The sequence below is a fragment of the Acinonyx jubatus genome, chromosome B2, assembly GCF_027475565.1.
Source record: "Acinonyx jubatus isolate Ajub_Pintada_27869175 chromosome B2, VMU_Ajub_asm_v1.0, whole genome shotgun sequence".
Taxonomy (NCBI): domain Eukaryota; kingdom Metazoa; phylum Chordata; class Mammalia; order Carnivora; family Felidae; genus Acinonyx; species Acinonyx jubatus.
The window spans coordinates 135,426,875-135,452,788 of record NC_069385.1 but is presented as its reverse complement, the minus strand read 5'-3'; the positions used below and the strand labels follow the sequence as shown (position 1 = coordinate 135,452,788).

The 25,914-nt window shown below is 48.1% G+C and overlaps 1 long non-coding RNA gene across 1 annotated transcript; it reads left to right on the top strand.

The window, feature by feature from the left end:
• The first annotated feature begins 15,612 nt into the window (after positions 1-15,612).
• LOC128315437 (uncharacterized) lies at positions 15,613-24,953 on the top strand. Its single transcript, XR_008298184.1, has 3 exons — positions 15,613-15,745; positions 21,333-21,477; positions 24,833-24,953. It is a non-coding gene; the product is annotated as an uncharacterized LOC128315437 (long non-coding RNA).
• Positions 24,954-25,914: the final 961 nt, after the last annotated feature.

Sequence of the window (25,914 nt, the reverse complement as noted above, 5' to 3'; positions counted from 1 at the left end):
GCACCAGATGAGGAATGAATTCTAATATCACAAATGGCAGAGAGCTTGGCCTTCTGAACTCTGTTACAGGTGAGGTGAAGGGTGTTTAAAGCCCAAAGCTGGTGATCAAGTCAATGTGAAAGCCCATCTTCAGTCTATGAAATCCAGTCTTTTCTCGCTCAATTCACGGCGGTAGACGTTACCTCTCTGTGCGTCACTTCGGCTTATGTCGTATTGGGTTGATTCTGATGCAACGTGGGTTAAATATTTGGAGAAGCGAGTGGACACACTTACAGCCGAATGGGTTCCCCAGAGCTTGGATGTATCGTTAGCGCCTCTGTTTTGGAGCCTGAATATTCTTCACCTTCTGCTCTGCTTAATAGAAGAGTTGAGGGACCAGAAATGGAACTGAGGTTTAAGAATGGTTTTCATGCATCGAGCCGTTGGCATGGGTCCCTGGTAGCAAACCTCTGCCCTTCGTATGCCAGGAAGCTGAAGTAAAGGCCTACTGCCAAAGCTAGATGCTTTGGGAGGAGTTATTCCTCCCCACCACTGACTCTTAAACAGCAAGGAGGAACTGAGGCAGGTGAAGGCCCAGGGTGTCCTACCTCTCATAGACTTCAGATGCCCCAGCTGCCATGGGAGAGTGAAGCCACGGAGGAGAAGCAAATTTGCCAAACAAACGGTGGTACATCCAGACAATGGAACATTATTCGGTGTTAAAAAGAAATGAGCGCTCAAGCCACGGAAAGATGTGAAGGAGACCTAATTGCACGTTACTAAGTGACAGAAGCCAATCTGAAAAGGCTACATATGGTAGAATTCCAACTCTACGATATCACGAGAACGGTAAAACTATACAGAAAGTAAAGACATCAGTGGTCTCCTGGGGGTGGGGGGAAGGGATGAATGGGAAGGGAAGGGAAGGGAGCACAGAGGATGTTTAGGGCAGTGCATATATTCTGTATGACACTGGGGTGATGGGTACACGTCATCACACTGGGTCTAAACCGTCAGAAGGAACACCAAGAGTGAGCTGTAATGGAGATTACGGGCACATGGACTATGGCGATAACGACATGCCAATGGGGGCCCATCCGTTGCGATGGGCGCACCACTCTGGTTGGGGGAGGTTGAGAATGGGCAAGGCTGTGCCTGCGTGCGGGCAGAGGATAGATGAGAGACGCCTGTACCTTCCTCTCAATTTTTCTGTGAACCTAAAATTGCCCCCCCAAACATAAAGTCTTTAAAAAAGACAAAGGGAGAATTTGCCTGCCCTAATGGCGGCCCTACTCTTAGAAGCGGGGATCCTCCCGAGAGAGTTGTTGGGCTCGAGCCACTGAGGCTGAAACACATTTAGGGTTTGCAGCCAACTCCAGCATTTCCCTCATTGCACATATTGTGTTGGGACAATGGTCTGATCAAATGTTTCCTAATTTCATTGCGGACTTCCTGTCTAATGAGTCCCTTTCTCCCCTGCTCTAAATAAAGAAGATGCTAAAAACGTGACACACGCTACAGATGGGTCACCCACATCTGGGCTTTTCATTTTAAAAGGCAGTGTGGGGGCGGGGAGGACAGTGAAGCAGGATGTGGCTGGCTTTCTTATGAAGGGGTGAGTTGGGGGAGGGGCGCAAAGAGACGAGGGGGTGAGACGGAATCATCCACCATTGTTATCGAGTGACAGACGTGTCCACTGGGATTAATTATAGTAATGATCCCGGCCCATAACCGACTCGGGGCTTGAGTGCACCTCTCTATGCCAAGTTCTCAAATTTGGGCACCTGGATGGCACCTATGAAGTTGGCATTTACCAAAGAAACCGTGTGCAGATGGATATTTGCATGTGAAAACCGGGTAATTGTGTGTGTGTGCGCGGGAGCTTCTGTGCACAATTATCAGCCTCTCCTCAAGATGTTGGGAGCAGTGTCTGGTCCTTTGGAAAGCTGGCCCGCAATTTGCTGGTGCAGAGCCGATGGCACGTGCCCAGGTTTCAGAGAAGTAGCTCAGATGAGTTGTTATGTGTGCGTTGGCCGGCGGTGACGTGTCCCGGCACTGTCACGGAGTGAGGAAGGGCTCAGACGGTGCCATCGAGTGGATCTGCATTAGGATTCCAGCTCCACGACAGCATTCGCCAGGGCGAGGTGGTGGGAGAGAGGAATTCGTTTGAGGAGCTGCAGGTAACTGGGTCCTCGTGAGCCCTCCGGCTGCGTGCTGTTTTCAGAGAGGTGTCTAGGGAAACTGAGACTTGGAGGAGAGACTTTGAAGCTGTGGCGGAGCAGGGTTTGAACCAGGCTGTCCTACGGATTGTCCTGAGCTCTGCCGTCTCTCAAGGGCAGGGAAAGAAAGTGGGACCCCAAGAGCAAAGACTTTCACCTGCCCGTCATTCTTCCACGGGAGCATCTCCCTCTTTTGTTCGTGAGCCACAACTGGGTCCTGGGGAGAAGAAATCTCCGAGCCCGGTGCAAAAGGCGTGGGTACAACTTCCATAGCCAGTGCTGTCTCTGGTCAGCGTTGAGGACAACAAGAGCCGTGAGAGGCCAGATGGCGTCAGTCAGTCGCCTTCCCCACACTTGACTGTGCCTTTGGCTGGAGCGCCCCTGTCTTACTCGTTATTTACATGTGTTCTATGCTTTCTTCAAGCTCGGATCAAGGTGCACCTCTTTCCGGAAAGCTGCCCCGTAAGAGAGGTACTAGTCCTGTGCCCATTTCATGGATGAAGAGCTGAGTCACAGAGACATGAAGTAACTAATCCAAGGTCATAAAGCCCAGTGAGTGCTGCAGTTGAGCACTGGTCACCTGGCTCTCCAAGCCAGTGCTCTTAGCCGTTGCCCCATGCAACTGCTCCATTAGAATAATCTCTCTCTCTATGTATAAAAGCTCTAAGGGCCCTTGTCATCTTAGAGCCTCTTGTGGCGCTACGTGCTCAGGGTACCCAGTGGTAAATTTTCCACGAAGCCGCAGAGGAGTTTGTTCTGGCCCTGGACAGATCACTTACCAGCCTTGGTTTTAAAGCGCATTTTGATGGTTTTATAACATTCCTAGAGGAATACAGTCGACAACTGAGAGGGACGGTGAACTCTGGTTCCTGTAGCAGTATTTTTGTTTTTTTAAAGCTTATTTATTTTTGACAGAGAGAGAGAGAGAGAGACAGAGCACGAGTGGAGGGACGGGAAGAGAGAGAGGGAGACACAGGTTCCAGGCTCTGAGCTGCCAGAACAGAGCCCGACGTGGGGCTCAAACTCGCAAGCTGCGAGATCGTGACCTGAACCCAAATCAAACGTTGGAGACACTTGGGGCGTCTGGGTGGCTCAGTCGGTGAAGCGTCTGGGTCTTGATTTCAGCTCAGGTCACGATCTCACTGTTTTGTGCGTTCGAGCCCCGTGTTGGGCGCCGTGCTGACAGTGCAGAGCCTGCTTGGGATTCTCTCTCTCTCTCTCTCTCTCTCTCTCTCTCTCTCTCTCAAAACAAATAAATACACTTAAGAAAAAAAGAGTTGGACGCTTAACCAGCTGAGCCACCCACGCCCCCCTCTTGTAGCAGTTTCATGCCACCAGCTGGCTTCCGACAACCTGCCACCCAAAGGCAGTTCGCCTCAGAGGAGCAACGCGCCTCAAGAGAAAGTGGTGTTACTCGTGCTGAGGTGTGACAGACCACGCGTTCCGTGGCCAGTGGGGGTGGGATGTCATGCTGTATTTTCTGTGAGAGGCCCAGGGTTTCTCCCGAAATCCTCCTCAGCCCTCCACAGTCTCTCTCCCCCCACCCTCCGCACAGCCTCCGGGAAATCAACTCACTTTCCTTTCCTTCAGAAGCTGCCACCGTGCCTCGGAGTGTGGCCCCCTCAAAACTCTCCAGAGACAAACACGAAGGACGGTTTTTGTTTTCAGGCTTTTAGTGCTGGTCACAAAGGGAGAACAGAACGCGAGGAAAGTAGCGGAGATGAAGGAGCGGCAAACGGTGGTGCGTCTTATGAAGTCCTTGTCGCCTTGATGCCTTGGATATAGTTTCAAGCTCTCTTGGGGATCGTGAAAGGGAGCCTCGAAGGTGGTTTGGCCTTTTCTGACGATGAGGCGCACGGAATCGTCCCGCCGTGTCCCGATTCTACTTTGGCCTTGTTACAGGGATCGTTTCTTTCACACGATTCATTCCCAGCCTGACCACGCAGCCTCTGCCTTGGTTTCCTGTAGATATTTGACTTTTCAGAAGACCTCTAGAGTGAGTTGTGATGACTGCTTTAATTGACTGTTGCCTCTCTGGGTATTTTCCTGTGTTCACCTAAAGCCCCACGGGTAGGAACCGACCCTCCACTCTCCTGTCTCCCCACCTGTTGAGGCCTTATTGCCCAGGGCCTAGCGTGTTGTCTACACAAGCCACGTAGAAATAGTTTATAGCTTGACTTGGGGCTTTTGCATCCAAAGGCGCTTCATTCTCCAGCGATAAACTTATACAATTATCTTCATCATTGACCGGGGATCTTCAGCGAGATTCTGTTTTGTATTTTTGTATTTAAAAACCATCTAGTACATGCTAGCAAATACGGGAATAGGTGAGTGGGTTGCGCCAGCCTCACAGGGTAGGGACTATCCACTTGGAAGTGGCTTAATACGACCTGCTGTCTTGAATAATGAAATAAGTCTTGGAGTCAGGGAGACCTGCGTATGGGTGTGGCTGTGCAGGAAGAGGGCATCCGAACGTTCTTATCGTATTTCTATAGTTCGATGCGCTTTGATGATCTGGTGCCAGAAAACCAGACAGACACGGCTGGGAAGAGACAAAAAAGAGGAAAGGAGGGTCGGAGGATCAGGAAAAGGGGCAGCCAGATCTGAGAGGCAAGGTCAAGGGACCAAGCATCCCACATGGGTTGGGAACGACAGGCTTTAATGAGGCAAGAGAGAGGGAAACATGATTAAAGTATGGCCAGACACCGAAAGCATGGCAAGTGGAAGCCAAGAGCTTTGTGAAGCAAATAAGGAATGTCAGGCCCAAGGTTTGCTCTGCCCGCAGGATGGATGGCCTTTTCCTGTTCGGTCTGCATGCCTCAGGCGGCTGTAAGTGACGAGGCTACCCGACAGAAGAAGGAAGTCCCCGGACCCTCAGCTCAGGGAGCCTTCTATGCCACGGGGTAGAGTGTTGCTGGCACTGACCAGCAGACCAACGTGAGCTTCTCCCGGGAGAAGTGGTCCTGACAAGACACAAGATTTAGAGCAGACTATGATAATAATTGCCATCATTTTGGCAATCATGGAGGTTTGCACATGTAAGGCACTAAAAATCTTCTGGTGCTGGTGATTCATTTTAATGGGAATTTGGCACCGATTCAGAAGACAATGCCTCTGGGCATTTAGCAGGCAACCCCAGGAATGTGATTGCAACAATTTAAAATACTTGCCCACTAAGAAACAAAACAAAACAAACCAACGACAACAACGACAATACGTGCCCACTCTAAAATGATACGTCGAGACTCTAGGAAATGGAAGAATAACTGTTATAATTACAACCGTAATGATGTTAATTATTTTAATTTGAATGTGAATTTCTGATAGTGATCTGTTCCACGCAGGGTCTTTAGCCAAGGAAATGCATGTACCTCATCTATTGTGCAGATAAGGTAGTCATGCAGTAGTCCAAGAGCCACTTTGTAGATTTGGCATTAGTTACATTAGACGTCCAATAAGGGTCTGTAAAGCCATTATTTCTCCAGTGCCCTTATCCTTAAAATAGCCCAGAGGTTAAGCTGTTCACTGCTCCCTTCTGGGGATCAACATCTTCCCCAGGGTCCTGGAGGGATCCTGACGCTGGCTCTCACATCTCCTGGCCCCCTTCATGGCCAGAGTCCTTTATGTTGACCCAGAGGCCTCATCTCTTACTTCAAGCTCCAGATTCATCTCCGTGTGGCTATGGGTCTCTGAGGTCTCATTACCTGATTTGGACGGCTTGCCCAGCACCGAGCGGCTGTCAGACTCTGCTCCCTGAGTATTTCCACCTAGGACCTCTGGCTGTTCATCTCCAATACTCCCTCTTACTACCCTTCTTGCTGAATCCGAGAGCTGAGGGCTCACTCCTCTCTGAACAAGGCGGCCTTACATTGGATCTTATGGGGAGGTCTTTGGGAGTTGCTTTTCAAGAAAATCTGTTTTATAAAAGCCTGGCATGTATATAGTTGAACATTCAAAGCTAACTCTTACCGTTGTTGTTACGACGCAACCCCACTCTCCAGTCTCAATTCTTGATATCCCAGTGCAAATACTTCTCACTTTTTTCAGATGTTTCATCCCTATTTCAAGTACTGTTATGAGTTTTAGTTTTCCATGCTCCCTCTATCCTCTTCTATGAAAAATAAGCATTTAGCTTCTTGCTTTCCCCTCCCTACACGCACACACACACTCTCTCTCTCTCTCCCTCCCTCTTCTTCTCATCCTCTTAATTATGTATCAGATATCTACTACTGCAAAACCAATTACTGCAGAAGTTAGTGCCATAATGTAATAAGCATTCATTACCTCATAGTTTTTGTGAGCCAGGAATTTGGGGGTTCTGGAGCTGAAGGATCTTGATTTCAAGGCCATTCACACGGACGGCCAGTGGGTGTTGGTTGCGGGCCAGAGGCCTCAGGTCTTCCCTATTTTGGCCTTTCTACAGGATGCCCGAGTGTCCTCGTGACACAATTGGGGTATCTGGTGCCTCCCTCCTTCCTTGTTGACCTGTGAGTGCACGGCGGCCATAGCTTCTGTGAGGGGGCTGTCTCCTAGAGCTACAGCTGTCTATCCATGTTCAGGAAATATGGCCTCCTTTCGTGCCTTCAGCACTTAGCATTGTAACAGCTCCCTGCTCCCGCCGGCCTTAGGGTACTTCATCGTTTCCGGCTGAATTCCCTTAACCCTGGCCATATTTCTGTAAATAGTTAAACTCTTCTCAGTTTGAGTGAGCCGTCTTGTTTCCTGACCACACTGACTGCCACAGAAGGAAGTTTTTGATCCCTCGTATATCTGAAAATGTCTTTATTCTACCCCCCGCTTTGGGTATAAAATTTTAGGTTGAAAATAATTTTTTCCTTAGGACTTGAGAGATGTTCTGCCTTACAGCTTTCAGTATCACTTTTGATAACACAAGTGCGATCCCGATACCCAATCCTTTGTATGTGACTTGCGTTTGCTCTCAGAAACCTTTGGGAGTCTCCTCTTTATCTCCAGTGTTCAAAAGTTTCATGATGATATGCCTTGATATATGTTTTATTTCATTCAGAGTGCTGTACACTCAGAGGCTCTTTTCAGTCTGGAAAGTTCTGGGAAATCCATTTCTTCTTTGATAACTTTTTCCCTCCCCTTTTGCTCAGTTCTCTTTTCCTGGGACTCCTTTGAGTTGAAAGAGGACTTTCATGGACAGATATGTTATCTTCAGTTTTCTCTCCTTTTTTCAACTTTCCTTTTTTTTTTTGTTTTTTGTTTTTTTTTTTTTTTTTTTTTGGCTTTCCAAGAAACTTTACCGTCTAGTCCATTTAGTTTTTTATTTGCCTATCATATTTTATTCGTTCCTATTTTTCTTTCACGGGTGCAACCTCCTGAATATTATCCCCTTTTGTCTCCCATAATTGAGACGTCCCTCCGACATTTGGTTATTCAGATTTGCCGTCTTCCGTTTAAGAGTGAGATGCCAACTTTCTGGTAGGAGCTCTATGTACATGAATGGAGCTTGTTAGCTGTTGGGAGTCACTCTGGGTGATCAATGGACACCAGTCTCTGTAGGTTTGTCTCTCAGTCTGGTTGGTCTCCTCGGGAGAGGGACTCTCTCATCCAGGGCTGTCCCACGAAAACGTTCAGTATCAGCGCTGTCCAATATGGTAGCCACCGAACGGCTATTCGGTATTAGCAATGTGGCTAGTACAGCCGAAAAAGTTAATTTTGAACTTTGTTTAATTTCGCTTAATTGGAACCCGGTCACTCGCGGCTAGTGGCCACCATACTGCGCAGCTCCAGCCTAATGTGCTACGTTGGCTGCCAACCTCTTACCAGCTACGGTGGAGGAAAAGTTGGGGAACCCCATTATTCAGGGTGCAGACTCACCTCAATTTCCCCTTTGCGTAAGCTCTCCCTCTGCCTCCAGCTGTTTGGAGCCCAAGGTCTACCTTGCTGAACTTCTCTAGACGTCTAGTCTTCTGAGGCAAGGGGGGAGGGACAATCATCTGACCGCACGACACAGAAGACAGACTTTGGGGATCCAGATGCTACTCACACATCTCCCAACTCGTCCTCCTGTTTTCCTTGCCTTCTGAGGGCCCCGTAACACGAACATCTGGGTTTCCAGGATTCCTTAGGGAAAACGGTTAGTTTCGGCAGCTTTCTCGGCTGCAGGTCTGTTTCAGCGTTCTCTGATCTGCTAAGTCAGCTGCAGTTGACCTTCCAGCTCTCAGTTCTTGCTGTCATCTCCTCTCCAGGTCTCCTTGGCCATGCGGGTTGGAGTCACTTCTTTTTTTCTTGCCTGTATTTTAGTGGGGTCTCTGCAGGCAGAGGAGAAGAATGGGCGTGTCAGCACCTCCACACTGGCAGCCGATCACTTGGTTTCCACACTTACTTGGTCTCACTCTTCTGCCAAAGTCATGGCTTTATTTATTTCCCCTACAGATGTTTTTGTGATGTTCTAAAATGGAAGCTATTGTTCTAGTTGCCGTTACGTTATGTATTTTAGCGATAGTGGGATGTCCTGTGAAAAGAGGTGGCCAGAATTAGTTGTTCTGCTTTTATGGCACTTTCCTCGGACTTCATCTGGTGGCCTTAGCAGGACAGGCTTGGGTGTTCAACGGGAACATCTCCGTCTCACTCGTCTGCTCACACAAGGGAAACCAGGGTTATAAAAATACCCTTCCTGGCTGCAGAAAGCTGAATTGCTTCCAGGATTCTCTTCTCAGATTTTTTTTTTTCTCTTAGAATCCCTAAGGGTGTTCACGTGTGTCCAGAAATCAGCTCTGGTCATGTACGAATCCATGGCCGGCCAAGCCAGGACCACACAATAGCTCCGAGCTGGAAATTTCCACTACGGTGTCATTCTGCATTTAGAAACTTTCTCCCACTGCACTGCTGGTGCAGCTGGAGATAGCATTGTTGGTGAAAACAGCCTCTACCTCTCCGAAAGACAGAGGAACAGGCGCATCTCCTCTACTCCAAGGATCGGTCACATTTGGGAGGTGAAAGATAAGTGCCAGTATTGGAGTACTTGGGGCCGGAGGTTCTCAGACCTACCTGTGTTACACCTCACCTCTGACTCTGGTGTGGTTGAGCTTTGACTTCCCCCTTAAGCCCTGACAGACCCGCAGAGACTCCCAGCATGCAGTCACCCGCCCCCAGTGGCTCTCAGTAGACCTCTGTTAATCTGTCCAGACGACATCTCCACTGTAAGAGAGAGAATACCCCCTCTGCCAACTCTAGATTATTTCGGCAGGAGTTTCATAGTAAAAGTGCCTGCACCCAATGTTATCTGGCTGTATCGGCTCACATTTCTGCCTCCAACCCACCATCTTCTCTGCTACTCTGACGCTCTGCTCTGAGTTCCCTCTCAGGGACCCACTACTCTCTCTTTCTACCCAGCCTCCAGCTGGGAATACTACTGTTTGTCACACATGCGCCTATATTCCCGAAACCCCAGGGATCTTATGATTCAATCCATTTTTTTCTTCCACGAATCTCCTGAGTAGCGTCCATGTGGATGTCTAAGTGTGAATAGGTACAGGGGAGAAGCATGCCCCCTCACCCACCCTGCCCCAACTCCACTGGCTAGCCGTATCCCACAGGCAAGTCCGACCGAATAGATAAAGGATAATTTTGTCTAAGGCAGTGGTCTTCCAAGTGAGCTTCCCGAGATGGCACGGGGATAAAAAAAAAAAAATAGAATTTCCATTTTATTTGAGTTTATTTGATTGAGGTGTAATTGACGTGTAACATGATATTAGCTCCTGGCGTACCACATAATGATTCAGTATTTGTGTATCATGCAAATTGGGCACCATCCATAAGTCTGGTTAACACGGGTCACCATACATCGTCTTTTTTTCTTATGATGAGAACTTCTAAGATTTATTCTCTTAGCCACTGTTAAATATGCAATACGGAATTACTATGAACTCTAGGCGCTGTGCTGAACATTTCTATTTTTTAATCTCACACCTAAACGTTTTTTTTGCATGCCTGTTTCACACACATGTATAAATGTTATAGTCCACAGTCAAACATTTTTTTTCCTCGTGTGGTACAGTCTTATTAAAGTAGGCAAACCAATATTGCCCACATATGTGCCTGGAGGCCCCAGAGGCCTCGCCATGTTCGTATATTTAATACTTTGCACATGAAGGGTTACCAGGGTACAGCTTTGGTGTGGGCATTAAGCCTGTTCACCATCAATAGGGTGACCAAACTCTTTGGATTTCAACTTTCAGGAAACGCACACAATCTTTGCCTACCACGACTTTTAGGTCCAGACGACAGCACTGACTTTGAAAGCATAGCACATTTGAACTCATGTTATTAATATTGTTATTACCTACATCTTGTTGCCCACACTGAGATCAGTGTTCCGTGTTTTTTTTTTTTTTTTTTCCAGCTTGTGAAACAACTGTTTCCTTTACGTTTCTTTACAATTGCTGTGTGGTTGATTGCTTTCAGCTGCAAAAAAGCCTAGACGTTTATAGGCTCCTCTTTGAAGTAGAGCTTGAAAAATTTGAGAAAGCCCTTACAAACGAATCCATTCATCACAGCAAACTGAGCTGTATTTATCCATATCAAGGCCCACTTATGCTGGTGGGGGTTGCCGACCGGACTTGGGTTGAGTGTCAGTATCACTGTGGTAGGAAGATGTGTGTATAGAGAATGGGGAGGGTTTGACTTTGCTAGCTGCGCAGTATCTTCAGGTCGATGACTTAGGTGCCATCGAAGGCTAAGTTCACTGTTTGCGTGGTCTAAAAGTGGGCGTTTCATTCCTTCGGCCTCCGCGACGGCCCCCAAGGACCCACACCTCCTGGTACTTATACTCGGTGAGCCCGCTTTCACACCGGACAGAGGCGATCTGTGTGACCAAGAGAATATGGCAAAAGTGATGGCGTGTTACTTCCAAGGTCAGGTTTTAAAAGACACCGTGGTTGTGTCTCGTTTGCTTTCCTCGTTCTTTGTTGGACCATCCACTCTAGAGGAACCAAGCGGCCATGTCGTAAGCAGCCTTGTGCAAGAAACTGTGCTTGATACGTTTAGGATGTAGGGAGGTAAGATATATCCCCTGTTTTTGAAATAATTTCGTCTTGTAAGGGAAGTGAAAGGGTCTCAAGCAAGTTCACTGCAACTGTACTAGGTACAACAGAAGTAGAATGGACAGGGGCACCTGGGTGGCTCAGTCGGTTAAGCATCCGACTTCGGCTCAGGTCATGATCTCACAGTTCATGGGTTTGAGCCCCGCATGGTGCTCTGTGCTGACAGCTGAGAGGCTGGAGCCTGTTTCCGATTCTGTGTCTCCCTCTCTCTCTGCCCCTCCCCCACTCATGCTCTGTCTCTCTCCATCTCTCAAAAATGAAGAAACGTTAAAAAAAATAAAAAAAAAAAGAAGTAGCATGGACAAATCTTCCATGGAGTCTCAAGGAGGCCATCTTTGTTTCAGCTTTGGTTAACTAAAGAATTGCCTTTGGAACTGGAGAAGAACAACTAGAAAAAATGGGTTCCTGGAGACAAACAGGAAATGAAGGGGGAAGGATCCTTTCAGACAGACAACTGAGTATGTAAAAGCAGGGAGTTGGGTTCAATTAGAGCGTACTGGAACAAAAAAGAATTTATTGGACCTTCTCTCATTGATCCCAGTGAAAAGGTCAAAGATGGCTGAGAGAAAATGTCTGTCTCTAAAATCATACACCTTCCCAAGACTTGAAACTGTGAGATCACTTGAAACTCTTACGTTGACACTATTAAATATGGCAGCCATTCTCATAATGCAGCTGGTCCAAACTAGCTGATGACTTCACCAAAAAAAAAGGCAAACTATCCCATTAATAACTTTGTACACTGATTACATGTTGAAAAGATATTTTTGATATACTGGGTTAAATGGAAAACACCATTAAAGGTGATTTCACGTGTTTCTTTTAAGAAAGGGGCTGCTACACTTCAAATTCTGTCCATGTGGCTTGCCTTGTCTCCCTTTTGGACGGGGCTGGTTTGGAGGCTGCTTCTGTAGTAGCCCGAGAGCACCTCTGTCACCAGCACTGCGGGTGATGAGGAAGTGTTGGGGTCAAGAGGTGCTGAGGGAACCACGGACATGTGCTTGGTGCTACACTCTGTGCTGTGAGTGTCTAATCTGGGGCCTGGAGAAACTTAGCTGGAGGAGAGGTGGTGCAGGAGTTTGGAATCCAAGGGAGGGTTGTGTGTGTCCCGGGCCACTTGTGGTGTGGACTGGCATTCTCAGAGAATAGTGTGTGTCAGTGATTTAATTGTACCCTCTCCCCCATCTGAACCTCTTTGGTTCAGAATTCTCTGGGTCATCTGCTTCACGTTTGCTTCTAATATTGTGGTGTAGACGGAGGGGGTGGGGACCATGCTAAGAGAAAGGCAAGGGGTGTACATCCTTGGCAATAGAGAAAAGTTCTACCTTCTCTAGAAGGGTTGAGTCTGGTTCTGGATGTAGCCCATTAGCTCTGCTGGAGGGTCTGAGATTCCACTGTGTCTCTATCTCTCCACATGATTTGGGGTCTTTGGGGGGTAACTCTGGGGGTAAGCCATAAAGACATGTTTAGCTTTGTGAGTTGCGAGAGACCAGAATTGGGTTTTATTGGGCCGGAAGAGACAACAGCAGCCTTCTAGGCCTGGAGATTCTACCCGTTGGCCCATAACCTCCAGGGGCTGACAAGGTCAACTGTTGGAGGCATTCAGATCCTTGACCATGCGCTGCAATGGAGCATTGATTCTGTTCCCATCTTTGGCACGGACTGCCGTGTGATCTTGCCAAAACATCTCTCTGTGTCTTTATATCCTTATTGGTTAACCCATTTCCCGATCTGAATAGCCAGAGTGCCCTGTGGATTTACTTCAGAACATTTTTTAAAGTGCAGCGTCAATAAGAACATTGTGCTTTTTCAGGTCGAGAGCACTCTAAAAGAGAATAATTGACTGTATTCCAGGACCTCTCTGTGGAACTGAAATATTAATAGGAGAGGTCATTGCCCAATGATGGGAATGTTGCCGGGGGTGGCATTGAACCCCGGGTCACAGGATCTCTCCTGCCCCCTCCAGGGGACTTCAGACAGTTAAAGAATACATGGTCTGAAGCAGGTCCACGCTGCAGACCCGGGTGGGCTATTTCTCCTAATGCGAAGACATTACATTGAGTCTTAGGGAACAGCTGTTGTAGTCCGTTAGGGCTAATAGGGTACCATAGGTTGGGTGCCTTAAAGAACAGACATTTATATTCTTACAGTTCAGGAGGGTCCAAGGCCAAGACCAAGATGTTGGCAGGGCTGGTTCCTTCTGAGGGCAGTGAGGGAGACGGTGCTATGCCTCCCTCCTGCTTCGGGTGGTCTGCTGGTGTTTCTTGACTTGTAGACGTACTGCCCTAACCTACGCCTTCCTCTTCATGTGGTGTTCTCCCCGTGTGCACGTGTCCATGCCCAAATTTCTCCTCTCTTATAAAGACGCCGCCATTCCTACTGGACTAGGACCCCATCCCAATGACTTCATTTTAACTCCATTACCTCTGAAAAGATCCTCTTGTCCAACAAAGTCATCTTCTGAGGTACCGGGGGTGACCACTTCACCACCTAAATTGGGGGGGGGTCGGGGAGGAGGCATATAAACTAGCCCTTAACAAGCTCTATTCGAGCAAGTGTGGATATGTGTTGCCTTCAGTTAGTTTTACGTACAGGCAGCAGGTCTGATTACCTTCCCTTTGTTGAGGGATAAATGTAAACCCATCTTCCTTTTCTATAACTGGGACCGTTTGCGTGCTCTCAAGGGTTCCCTCTGCTCTCGAGCCCGGGTCCTTAGGCACATCCCACTCCGGTTCCGTCACATTTCATGCATTATAATGGCCACATTTGGTTATTGTGAGTCTGACCTATTCTTCCCCGTGTAAGGGGATTTGCTTCCGGTGGTACGGTAGATACCCTACAGGACTCTCCCAAATATACAACTAAACTATTGATTACAGGAAGAAACATCTTTTTCAGTGGACCACCTACCTGGCTGGAAAAAAAGCCGGAAATCACCAGAGTCTTCTTTTTATTATGTTTTTAATGTTTATTTATTTTTGAGACAGAGAGAGGCAGAACACGAGCAGGGGAGGGGCAGAGAGAGAAGGAGACACAGAATCCGAAGCAGGCTCCAGGCCCTGAGCGGTCAGCACAGAGCCCGACGCGGGGCTCGAACTCACAAACCGCGAGATCATGACCTGAGCTGCCGTCGGACGCTCAACTGACTGAGCCACCCAAGCGCCCCCGGAGCCTTCTTTTTAAATAAACTTTGGATTTTGGAAGAATGATGGATTTACAGAGAAGTCACCAAGATGGCACATAAGGTTATCATCTTCTACCATTGGGGTACATTTGCCAAAACCTTCCTATTAGCTTAAACTGCAGACTTCGCACAGAGTTCACCGGTTTTCCTCGTCTCAGAATCCAGGCCAGCGCCCCACAGTGCATTTACCTGTCACGTCGCATGAGTCTCCTCCTGTATTTCGTGACCTTGACGGTTTTGAAAAGTACAGGTCAGGTATTTTGCAGAATGTCTTTCATTTGGGCCTGGCATGATGATTATCCTAAGGTTATAGAGTTTGGAACAAAAAGAAGGGATGCTATAAAATCCGTGAGTTGCCAAATATCCCCAGGACTTACTGCCAAACCATAATGGCTTGAGATACCGTTAGTTTTTCTGGCCTCACAGGGTGTACGCGACAGGATGTAAAACCTAGGGCTTTCTCAAGGTGAGGAATAAAACAGGAAGGCGCTGTCTACCCCTCAGTCTCCATCCCCCACCCCCACATGTTAAGTTGGGAGCCCGAGGAACTATATGGTCCCTGTGAGATTAAAGAGAAATAAACTCCACCACCAGAAAGGGACTGTTAGAAATCTGTCCATCAAAGAGCTCCCCACGAGAACGTGTAACCCTAAGCCAACTCTCATACACGTTTTCAGTCTGAATTTGCACTACATTGGTGGGCTGACTAAATCTCGCACATGTAAAAATCTAATCTGAAAAAAATCCTGAGTTGGAATCACACTAGGTACACTTAGTGTCATATTTCATATATTTTAACATATTAGTAGATGGATGGTTTAGAAATGAAAAATATATAATAGTTAGAATTGAAGAAAATCAATGATGAAGGAGGCTGAAGAAACGGAGAAATTGTGAACCAGAAGATTGACCTAAACAAACCATTCAGTCTGTGGTCCTACGAGACAAAGAGTCAGAAAATGTGAGAGAAAGGTTAAGAGAAAGTAAGAGTGGAATGAAGAACTCTGTCCTTGCTGTCCAACAGAGCCTTCTCCAGTGATGGAAATGTCCTAAAGAGTCACGTGTGGCTAGTGACTACTCTACTGGGCATCACAGGGTTAAACTTCTGTCGAATCAGTGTTCTAGAAGGAGACCATTAGACTCCGGAAGAGCAGTATCCAGAGAGATCACGGCTGAGACTTTTCCAGAGTTACTGGAATCTAAGCAAGATGAAAAGGAATACACAGCATGAACCACCACCGGCAAAGCTCAGAATACCAACTAGGATAGAGGGGATTTTTCCAAAGTAGCCAGTGAGCAAAACCAGGTGACGTCTCATCAGCATTAGTGGCAATTTCTGGACAAAGGAACAATGTCTTCAGGGTTCTCAGGGAAAATGTACCAGTTTACCATACTGCATCCTGCAAAACTAGCTTTTATGAATAAGGGTACAACAACCACATTTATAGACAAACCATATCGGGCAGAGTTTACCACAGAAAGACTGCCATCAAAGCCAATTCTGAAAGATTGTGTTAGAAGGAAAGTGGTCCCAGGTGAAAGGTCTGAGATACAGATAGGAATGATGAGAGCACAGACGTAAGCAAACCTAAATAAAAGACTTTAGAACAATAAACATAATGCCTGGTTTGTGCGGAAAACTAAGTCAGAGAATCCACAATATTACAGACAAACAGCATGTAAGAGGGGAGAGGCTCGATCATGGTTGTATAAGGTCTTTGTCCTGTTTAAGAGGAAGAGGGAGCACTAGAGGCTAGGCCAAAACCTTTAGCTTTCAAACAACTAGAGGCTAACGGTGGGACAGAAAAAAGAAAAGAAATAACCCAACCAGAAGGAGGGATATGGAAGGTCTGAAAGGCACAATTGGTGACCTTGATCAGACAGGCCCGCATAGAGCATGGCACCCCGCTGTAGGAGAAAATACCTTATTTTCAAAACACATGAAATATTAATGCAGACTGCTCAACTGCCAGGGCCATCAAACTGGATTTCAAAAGATTATGTTCGCCCATATTGGGGTTTCATACGACAAATAAATTAAGTTAGAAATAATATATTAAACACAATGTAGGAAAACCACACTCATTGGGAAATTAAAGACATACAGTACATGTAACATGCACACAGGCGTCCAAATAACTTATGGCTCAAAAAAGAAATCCTAATGAGAATTTAAACATACTTGGAACTAAAAAAAACAAAAACAAAAACCTAGTACTTGAATAATTAATATATTAGAAATCAAAACTTGGGAATGCAGTTAAACCCATTAGAAAGTTAATGCTTACATTAGAAAAGGAGGAAGGATCGGGGCGCCTGGGTGGCTCAGCCGGTTGAGCGTCTGACTTCGGTTCAGGTCATGATCTCACGGTTTGTGAGTTCAAGCCCCGCATTGGGCTCTGTGCTGACCGCTCAGAGCCTGAAGCTTGCTTCTGATTCTGGGTGTGTGTGTGTCTCTCTCTCTGCACCCCTGTCTCTCAAAAATAAATAAACATTACAAAAAAAAAAGAAAGAAAAGAAAAGGAGGAAGGATCAAAAGTATTGAGAGAAACCGTAAACTTAAGGAGTATGAGAAAGAACAGAATGGAAACCCCAGAAATGTGGGAGGAAACGAACAGATGCTGATCAGTAGAACACGGTCCAGTTATGACTCTTACTCATTCATTGATGTGGGCAGTATTTACTGAGCACCTAATCTGTACTAAGAAGACAAAGTGCCTAACCTTCCAGGTTCGTTTCTAATGGGGTAGCAGACAGTGCATAAGAAAATGAATGAATGAATGAATGAATGAACCAACGCTGATGATTTCAAGAGGTGAGAAGCACATCGACGCAGAAGAACATACAGCAGAGAAAAGGCATGGAGGGTGGGGCGAGGTGGCGGGTTGGTGGTGGCTATTTTAGACTTCAGCGTTTCTTCCGAGGACAGGAACCCATGCAGCCATTAGGAAATGAAAGAAGCCCACATCCTAAATAATAGAGTGATAATGGGCTCCCAGCCTGATGGCTTCTGCATGTGGCCATTTGTGGCGGGGCCAGGGCTGTGGGTAGGGAGGCTTCCAATACGGACACAAGATAAAGCAGGTGGATAATTGCCCCCCAGGACTGAGACTCCAGAAACTCTGAGCCCTTTGCCTGATTCTCTCCTGACCGTTGGACTCATGTCCTCGTGTTGCCCCTGCTGGTCCTGCCTTCCTGGTGGCCCCTCCAGTCTTTTTTTTGGAAGCTCTCCATGCTCAGACCATTGTCCTCTTACCCACCTCTATCAGGCTTTGTCCTGCTTTCCCAGGAGCCTGGTGGGATGGCCAGAACAGGAGGTGGCGTGTCACAGCCAGCTCTAAGCCCAGCCGTGTCATGTCGGCTAAGTCGGTCTCTGGGCCTCGGCTTCTTCATCGGTGAAATAGGAAGGTCAGCCCATGACCTCTCGGAGTCCTTCCGGGGCTCTGATCCCACAATCCTGGGAAATTAATCGGTGCTAAGGAATACCTAACAATGCAGCCCGTGGGACAAACGTGTACCCCTCCCAGGGCGCATTTACACCGTAACAGTGCTTTTCGGCACCTTGGCCCCCCTCCCCCCCCCATAGAGTTCTATCAGGCATAGTGAGGGACATGGATGGGGGAAGGGTCATGCTATCACTTGAGAACCCAGCGGCCTCCCAGAGAGCGAAGAAGCCAAAGTTTACCGGCAATCGAGGATCAGCCAAAGTTCCGTACGGAAGGTGGCATTTGAGAAGGGGTTTGAAGGACACGTAGGAGTTCGGTAAGTAGGGAAAGACCTTTCAGGATAAGGGAGCGCTGTGAGCATCCTCAAAGGGGTAGGGAAGCGGATGGCCTACGTGCCCTGTCACACTCTCCCTGGGCAGGAGCAGGCAGCAGGTGGGTGCAAAAGCGTAAAGAGTTACTTGTCGAGAGAGCGTGTAAGGAAGCAACAGCAACCTCTACTCTCCTGCCGGGGGCGGCTATGGGCCTCACATACCTTCGCATTTCAATCCTCAGACCAGCTCTATGAGGTTGGGCACTACCATAACCCCGTTTTACAGATGATGAAACCGAGGCCCGAGGGGAACTCCGCGGTGAGAAAGCTGGAGCCGGGAGGCAGGTCCGGCGGGCCGGGAACCGACATCAGGCGCCTAGAGAATTCAACAGAGCCCGGGGGGGGGGGGGGGGTGCAAAAGAGCTGAAGGTGTGAGCTGGGCACGCGGGCGGTGGGAATGCGGGAGTCAGCAGACGGGAAGAAATGCTGGTCTGGGCACAACGGGGCCAGAGAAGGCTTGAGTCGGCCGACTTTGGTGGTTTCGTGCCTCTTTGGAGTGGAAATGTTCGTAATGAAAGTTCTGCGTGACGGATGATAACGGCTCTGGAGGGAATCATGAGGCAAGACGAACGTGTGCTCTGCATTGTCCCGAATGCGGTCGCTGCGGAGAGCAGAGTGGTGCAAGGCCCGTCGTTCTGTCCCTCGGGGAGGCAGCGCACGGCGTGTGCCCTGGAGGCTGGGCAGCCGCCCTGTCGGAGCGCCAGCTCACACGCACCTTAATTCGCAGCATCCGCTGACTTCATGGTGTATATCCCACCACCCCTCCCACCCCCCGACCCCGGGGGGCTGATTTCAAGGACCCAAACTTGATGTCACTGCACGCGGGGCTGGGAGGAGACGAGGACGGTCACACGAGAGTCCCTGCGCGCAGGTCCCGGCGCCCCCCTCTCCCAGGTATGTGTCTCGCCTGGGGACTAGATGCTAGGCGGGTGGGGTGTCCGATGCATTCGTTCTTCGCTCCGTGTATCCGACAGGTTGGGCCTCTTTTCTTTCGTGGGAGAATCTCCCACGGGTGCGAAAGGAGAGAAGGTGCGAGTCCGCAAGAGTGAGAACCCGCGCGGGGCCCATCTCCCAGGCCGCGCGAGCTGCCCGCGAAATGAACGGGAAAAGTGCGTAAATGAACCTGTGCAGCTCCGAGAGGCTCGCCCTCGCCCTCAGGGCCGGCTTGTGCCAAACCCGGTGTTTCCATCCGGGGGTTACGGACGTGCCTCCGGAAACTTGGAGGAAGCTGCACCGCACGGCGGTCAAGAGCATAGGCCGGGAGAGAAGGCCAAGGTCTACTGCTTATTAGCTGTGTGACCTCAGACAGTGTCTTCACCACTCTCTGCCTCCATTTCCTCATCTGTAAAATGGGGGTGGGGTGCTCCCTTCACAGGGCTGTTGTGAGGGTTAAACTGTTACATGTAGAGCCTTCGGAGAGCGTCCGCGGCAGGCTTATCACCATCACCAGCATCGGCATCGGTAACTATTATTCTCATTTGCTGGTTTTCTCCTTCCCGTGCAGACGGAAGCTATAATTAACATGCACACGTTACAGTTTCTTTTCATGTTTGTGTGCCTTAAAAAAAAAAGCCAAAAAAAACCCACAAAAAAACCCAACCCAGGTTTAAAGTGGCTTCTCCACTTGCGTATTCCTTGCGCATAACGTCTGCTTCTGGGGTTCAGAGGTGGCCTTCACAGCCCGGATGCCCTAACCGTTTGACACGAACCCTTGGGCAGTGAATGAGTGATTAATATTTTAGCCCAGAGCATTAAGTTCAGCATCATTTAATAAATGTGCAGCCACAGCCACTTCTGGGGGTAGTAGGGGTCGAGGGGATCATCCGGATAAATTAAACATACCAATAATTCCCAGGCCTAATTTGGCCAGTATTTCACTAGCTCGCTCCCATGAGGCTCTATGATTTTTCCTGACCCAGAACTCCAGACAGATGTTTTAATGACTGGCTTTGGAGGGTCGTCCCTGTCCCTCCCTGCTGTGTGTCCTGGGGCTGTTCGGATAGGCAGTAGGCAGCCTGCAATTCCCCACCTGCGACAGAGAGCCAGTGGGCAACTGAAGGTTAAATTACCTTCAGGGGCGCCTGGGTGGCTCAGTGGGCTAGGTCTGACTTCAGCTCGGGTCACGATCTCACGGTTTGTGAGTTTGAGCCCTGCATCGGGGCTCTGTGCTGACAGCTGGGAGCCTGGAGCCTGTTTCAGATTCTGTGTCTCCCCGTCTCTCTCTCTCTGCACCCCCGTCCCCCCCAATCTCTCTCTCAAAAATAAATAAACATGAAAAAAAATAAGTTTACCTCCAAAGAAAACCCAGTTTCCTTACCAAGATACCAGAACACTCTCATTTAAAGAAAACCTGTAGCTGAGTCTTGTTCAAATTAGCCAAGGTGTTGTGTCCGTGCCCCCCGGGGGGGCAGTGAAAGCAGTGTCATTGCCAGAGAAAGCAAGTCTTATTTTCCTGGATTAGATGGAAACAGATACAGCGAATCATATTCCTTACATCTTCACAGGCTGGCTGGGATGGGGCAGTAAAAGTAACCTCCGAGCCCCGCCTCAAAGGCCCTGCAGTCAGGGTCCAAACTTGGGTTCATTTGTTCAACGACATATGCGTTGGCTCAGCCGCCTTTCAGGGACTAAAGATACAGTAACGAACGTGCTAGACAAGATGCCTGCCCTAATAGAGGTTACATTCTAGGTGGGGGAGGCCACAAACACGTGACGTTTAAATCCATAATTCGACGTCCCCCGGTAGATCCGTGAAGAAAAAGAAAGCAGAACAAAGGGTAGAGAAGGACGGAAATGAGAAGCTATGCAGATGAGGCGGTGGCGGGGGGGGGGGGGGGGGTGCAAGCTGGACCGAGACCCGATGCCCGTTCGGAAGCGAGTCACGTGATGATCCGGGTAAGCGGGAGTAGTGAGTCAAAGGCCCTGAGGCGCACAGGAGCCTGGCCCGCTGGAGGACTAATTAGAAGGCCAACCTAAGTCATCACATATCAGTCGTAACAAAGTAGAACCTGAATGCGTGCTCACTTCATCCAGTTTTATCTGATGCCTCATTTTCCTGTTCAGCATCCCTTGTAGCGAGGACCCAGCTCGGCCCTGCGGTCAGTGACGGACTCAGCTTCCCGAGGAAGCCGGATCTGTTTTCAGACCCCTCATTACTAATACTCGGTTCTACATATGGAAAGTCCTTCAGGCCTCCCCAAGCTTTCAGGTGCCTGTTCTGGTTTAATCATGTTGAACTGCACAAGATAAAGTCTAATTCCTTTTCCGTAAGACGGGCTTTCAATGACTGCAAGACAGGCATCTTATCCCTCGGTGTCTTTTCTTAATAAGCAACACGGTTCCTTCACCTGTTCTTTGTACAGCTTGGTTCTACGTCCCTTCACTTTGCTGACCAATCTCCCTGAAATAGATTCCAGAGGGTGCATCTCCCTTCTCCAGGCGGGACCCAGAAATAAATGCGAAGATCCAGGTATGAGCTGGGCAGCGGAGACCACGGTGACCAGGCCCTCCTCCTCCAATAGATTCTTGACTTTTATGAGAGTGGTACTCTGCCATTTTCGGGTTTTGTTTTGAGCTACGTTGTGTTTAATCGCTGTGAAATTCACTGTTGACGGAAGCTCTTGAAGCTCTCGTAAGAAACACCAGCTGCCTTTACACTGAATGTCTCCCTCCAAGTACCGTGAGAATTTAGGACTTCGTACTGAACTCTCAACTTTATTAAATCTAATTATTTTTAGATTTTTTTCCCCCTGTCATTCCAGGCCCTCGAAAATCCGTTGTAGGCTCTGATTCTGCTATAAAATAATCGCATTATCACACCAAGCTCTGTCTCCTCTAGAAGTAGTGAGCAGGCCCCTTGGATGTTCATCCAGGTCACTGATAAAAATCCAGAGTTTGCACAGGGCTGCAAGCGACTTCTCTGGCAGATCACCAGGACACTAGGAAGCCCTCACCACGTTTGACATCAATCCATTAACGCGTGTTCTTTAAATATGACTCCTGAACAGTTAATAGCCCACTAAAACGCTCTAGCATCGAACCCTTTCTTCTCTGTCTTCACCAGAAGTATATCATTAGAGAAATCGCCAATTGTTGTGCTCAAGTCCAGATGCCTGAGTGGAAATGTGCGTATATTGTCTCTATCTGCCAACCCCCCACTGAGGAATGGAAATGGGCCGGGCTAACAGGACAAGTTCTCGCGAGCTCATGCTGGGTCCTATAATCACTTCTTTGTCATTTGGGTGCCTATTATAACATCGCTTTAGTAACACATTCTGGAATCTCGTGTGAGATCCATACCCAGGGCAATCATCCGTAGTTTGCAGAATCCATTTGCTACCCGTTTTAGAAAATTGGAAGGGTATTTACTCATGGCCAGCCTTCAAAGTTCTCTTGACTTCTTCCCAGACAGCGTGCCTAGCCTGTCCCTGATCGCCAGTGCCCCCCAAATATAGCTGAAAGGTATTCTGCTTTTGTTTTTGCCTTTTTGTTCGTTTGCCAGCCCCAGGTCGTGTTGATAAAATTCTGGCACTTTCTTACACACTCCTTTGGTTTGTGCTCCTCTGCATCCCGTCCTTTGAAATCTGAGCATCCATGGGGTGCCTGCGTGGCTCTGTGGGTTAAGCCTCTGACTTCTGCTCAGGTCATGATCTAGCAGTTTGTGAGTTTGAGCCCCGCATCAGGCTCTGTGCTGACAGCTCGGAGCCTGGAGCCTGCTTCGGATTCTGTGTCTCCCTCTCCCCTCTGCCCCTCTCCCCCTCCCCCCCTTAAAAATAAATAAACATTAAAAAAATGAAATCTGAGCATCCAGAGCAGTGGTTTGCAACCATAACTGAATATTGGGATCACGCAGGGGAGATTTAAGAAAAAATGATCTATGCTGATTTCTCTCCGTAGACAAATTGAACCAAAACTTCAGGGAGCGAGGGAGGTGTTTGTAATTTTGTTTTGAAGGTCCCCCAAACGACAGCCCAAGTTGGAGCTCTAAGGGAGTGACCCGTTAGTTTTGGTTCTATTTTTGTGTGCTGCGTTCTGTTACTTGTGTTAGACTTTCTGTCTCTTTTTCAATGCCGTCACCTGTATCTGCATTGTGAGATTTGAATGTTTTGAGAAATCTGTGAAACATTTTGCATACAATGAAACTTCCTTCTTCCTGCCTTGCAATTATGCCTTTCTTTACCTCTGAATTCGGTCTCTGAATCATGTTACCTTGTATCCGCTGGCTCACACCATGTGCCCTGGGTGACCTTTTCTCTGAGATTCCTTTCTCATCCTCTCTGATAAACACTACGTTGCCCTGGAAGGTCAGAGTTAAATCGAGGACAGTAGTTTCTGCATTTGCGTGCTTGATCTTTTTAGAAACTTAGCAAGTTTCAGGCTGTTCTGTTTTTGGCCAAATGAGGCTTCCAGGAGTTGTCTATAAAGTTGAAATCCCCCACCATTATTGAATCACGCCTCTCTGGTTTTTTAAAAAAAATGTGTTAGGGGGCGCCTGCGTGGCTCAGTCAGTTAAGCGTCCGACTTCGGCTCGGATCATGACCTTGTAGTCCGTGAGTTCGAGCCCCGTGTCGGGCTCTGTGGTGACAGCTCAGAGCCTGGAGCCTGTTTCGAATTCTGTGTCTCCCTCTCTCTCTCTGCTCCTTCCCCGTTCGTGCTCTGCCTCTTTCTCTCTCAAAGATAAATAAACATTAAAAATGGTTTTAATTAATAAAAATGTGTTAGGAAACGATTGCCCTTTTTATTCAAGTGGGACAGTGGCCCAGTCTGTGTATTAGGGATTCATAAACCGAACCGATCCTCATTCAGGACTACTTGGAGAGTCGCAGGAATAACATTTTAGGATCTAACCCCAGAATTTACGATTTACAAGGGACTCAAGAGATTGCATTTTAAAGGTCCCCTAAACAATTTTGATGATTGGCTAGATTTCAGAAACCTTCACCTGTACCACAACAATATCCCTTCTGTTTCTGTTCCCTTATCTCTTTGCTCTTTGGCACGCATCCATCCACACGACTATGGATTTCCACAAAGATGTCTGTCTTCTTGACGTAGCATTCTATCTGATCTCTTCCTCCAGCAGGCCTATTTGTCTGGAAGAGAGCATATGTTTCCATCAACATATTTCAATTCTGTGTCTCCTTTTTCCCAAGCTTGGTGAAACAAGGTCAGATTTATTGCCCTATCTTGGAAGAATTTCTTTCAAATTATCTCCAATCCATTTTGTTACTCACGCACTGCTGACTGGCGTAAAATAAGACCTCTAAGATTATAACAATTTTTTTTTCTGTCTCCCCTGCTCAATTGCTTTCTGGTAAAAAAAAAAAAAAATTAATAAGTAAATAACCTGTCTGGTTATTCTTCTTTGCTTTTGCTATGCGATGTCTTCTGATTTTCCCAACAATGAGTTTAATGGATTTATTGGGGCATTTTAATTTCTCCTCATCTATCCTTCACGTTTAAGACATTCTTCTTGCCCTTTTCAATTCTCTTCTGTTAGAAAAACTTTAGGGGCACCTACATGACTCAGTTGGTTGAGCCACTGACTCTTGATTTCGGCACAGGTCATGATCTCGTGATTCGTGAGACCGAGCCCCGCACTGGGCTCTGCACCGTGAGTGGAGCCTGCTTGGGATTCTCGATCTCTACCTCCGCCCCTCCCCCACTCGCGCGTGCACGTTCTCTCTCTAAAATAAATAATAAATAAATAAAGCAATTAATTCGTGAAAACTTTTTATTGTGAAAACGCCCCAAGATACCCTAACGTAGAGAGACTGATCAATGAGACTTTAAAGACCTCACGCGGCTTCAACGGCGTGTCAGTTGGCTCTTCTGGGAAGCGGGTGTTGAGATGACGTGAGGAGGGCAGAAGCTTCGTGTGGGGTGACACCCGTGGAAGGGTGTGGAAAGGGGCAGGATTGGGCCAGGGGAACCACCAGATGGCGATGGAGAGCCAACAGAGTTTGTCACAGTCCAACAAGGAGGTCCAGGGCCAAGCTTATCGTGAGAGGAGTCCAGTGGTGGCTGGAATGGCTGGGCCCTTAGACTTCATCACTGGCTGGGGCCACCCTGAGAAGATCGTGATGTGTGGTATACCTGAAGGATTCACAGCTAGGAGATGCCAGCTGACCACATTCCTCAAAGCAAACGCACCCACTCAAGCCTCGGTTGCTGCTTTTCCTTTCACAATCACAACTGGACCACGAGGCATTCTGGTGGATCTCCTGGGTCTGCATGTTCCTTTCTGCCTCCATCTTGTAATGGCGGCCCTATTTCCTCTGCTGGTTAAGCTCAACTGCTTCTGCCGAGGCGGCGACTGCTCTGCTTGCCTGCTGGTCCCTGGACCCGGGAGTTCAAAGTGCCCAAGCAGTAGTCCTAACTTGTGGTTTCATGGGACCTTTGGGGAATCTTGCCTTTTAACCCCGAAAAGCCCAGAACTCCATGGACAGGAGGCACAAAGATTCCCAGTGGGTCATTGGGAATGATGGTAAGTAGGCCACTCCTGGATGCATCCCTTCGTTCATATATTTTTCCTGTTGGGGACATGGCATCATCGTATGACTCACTACATCCTGGAGGATCTTTGCAGATGGCGTTTCACCGTTTTTTTCAGCAGCCCATTCCAGACACTTTCCGCAGGGGTCAG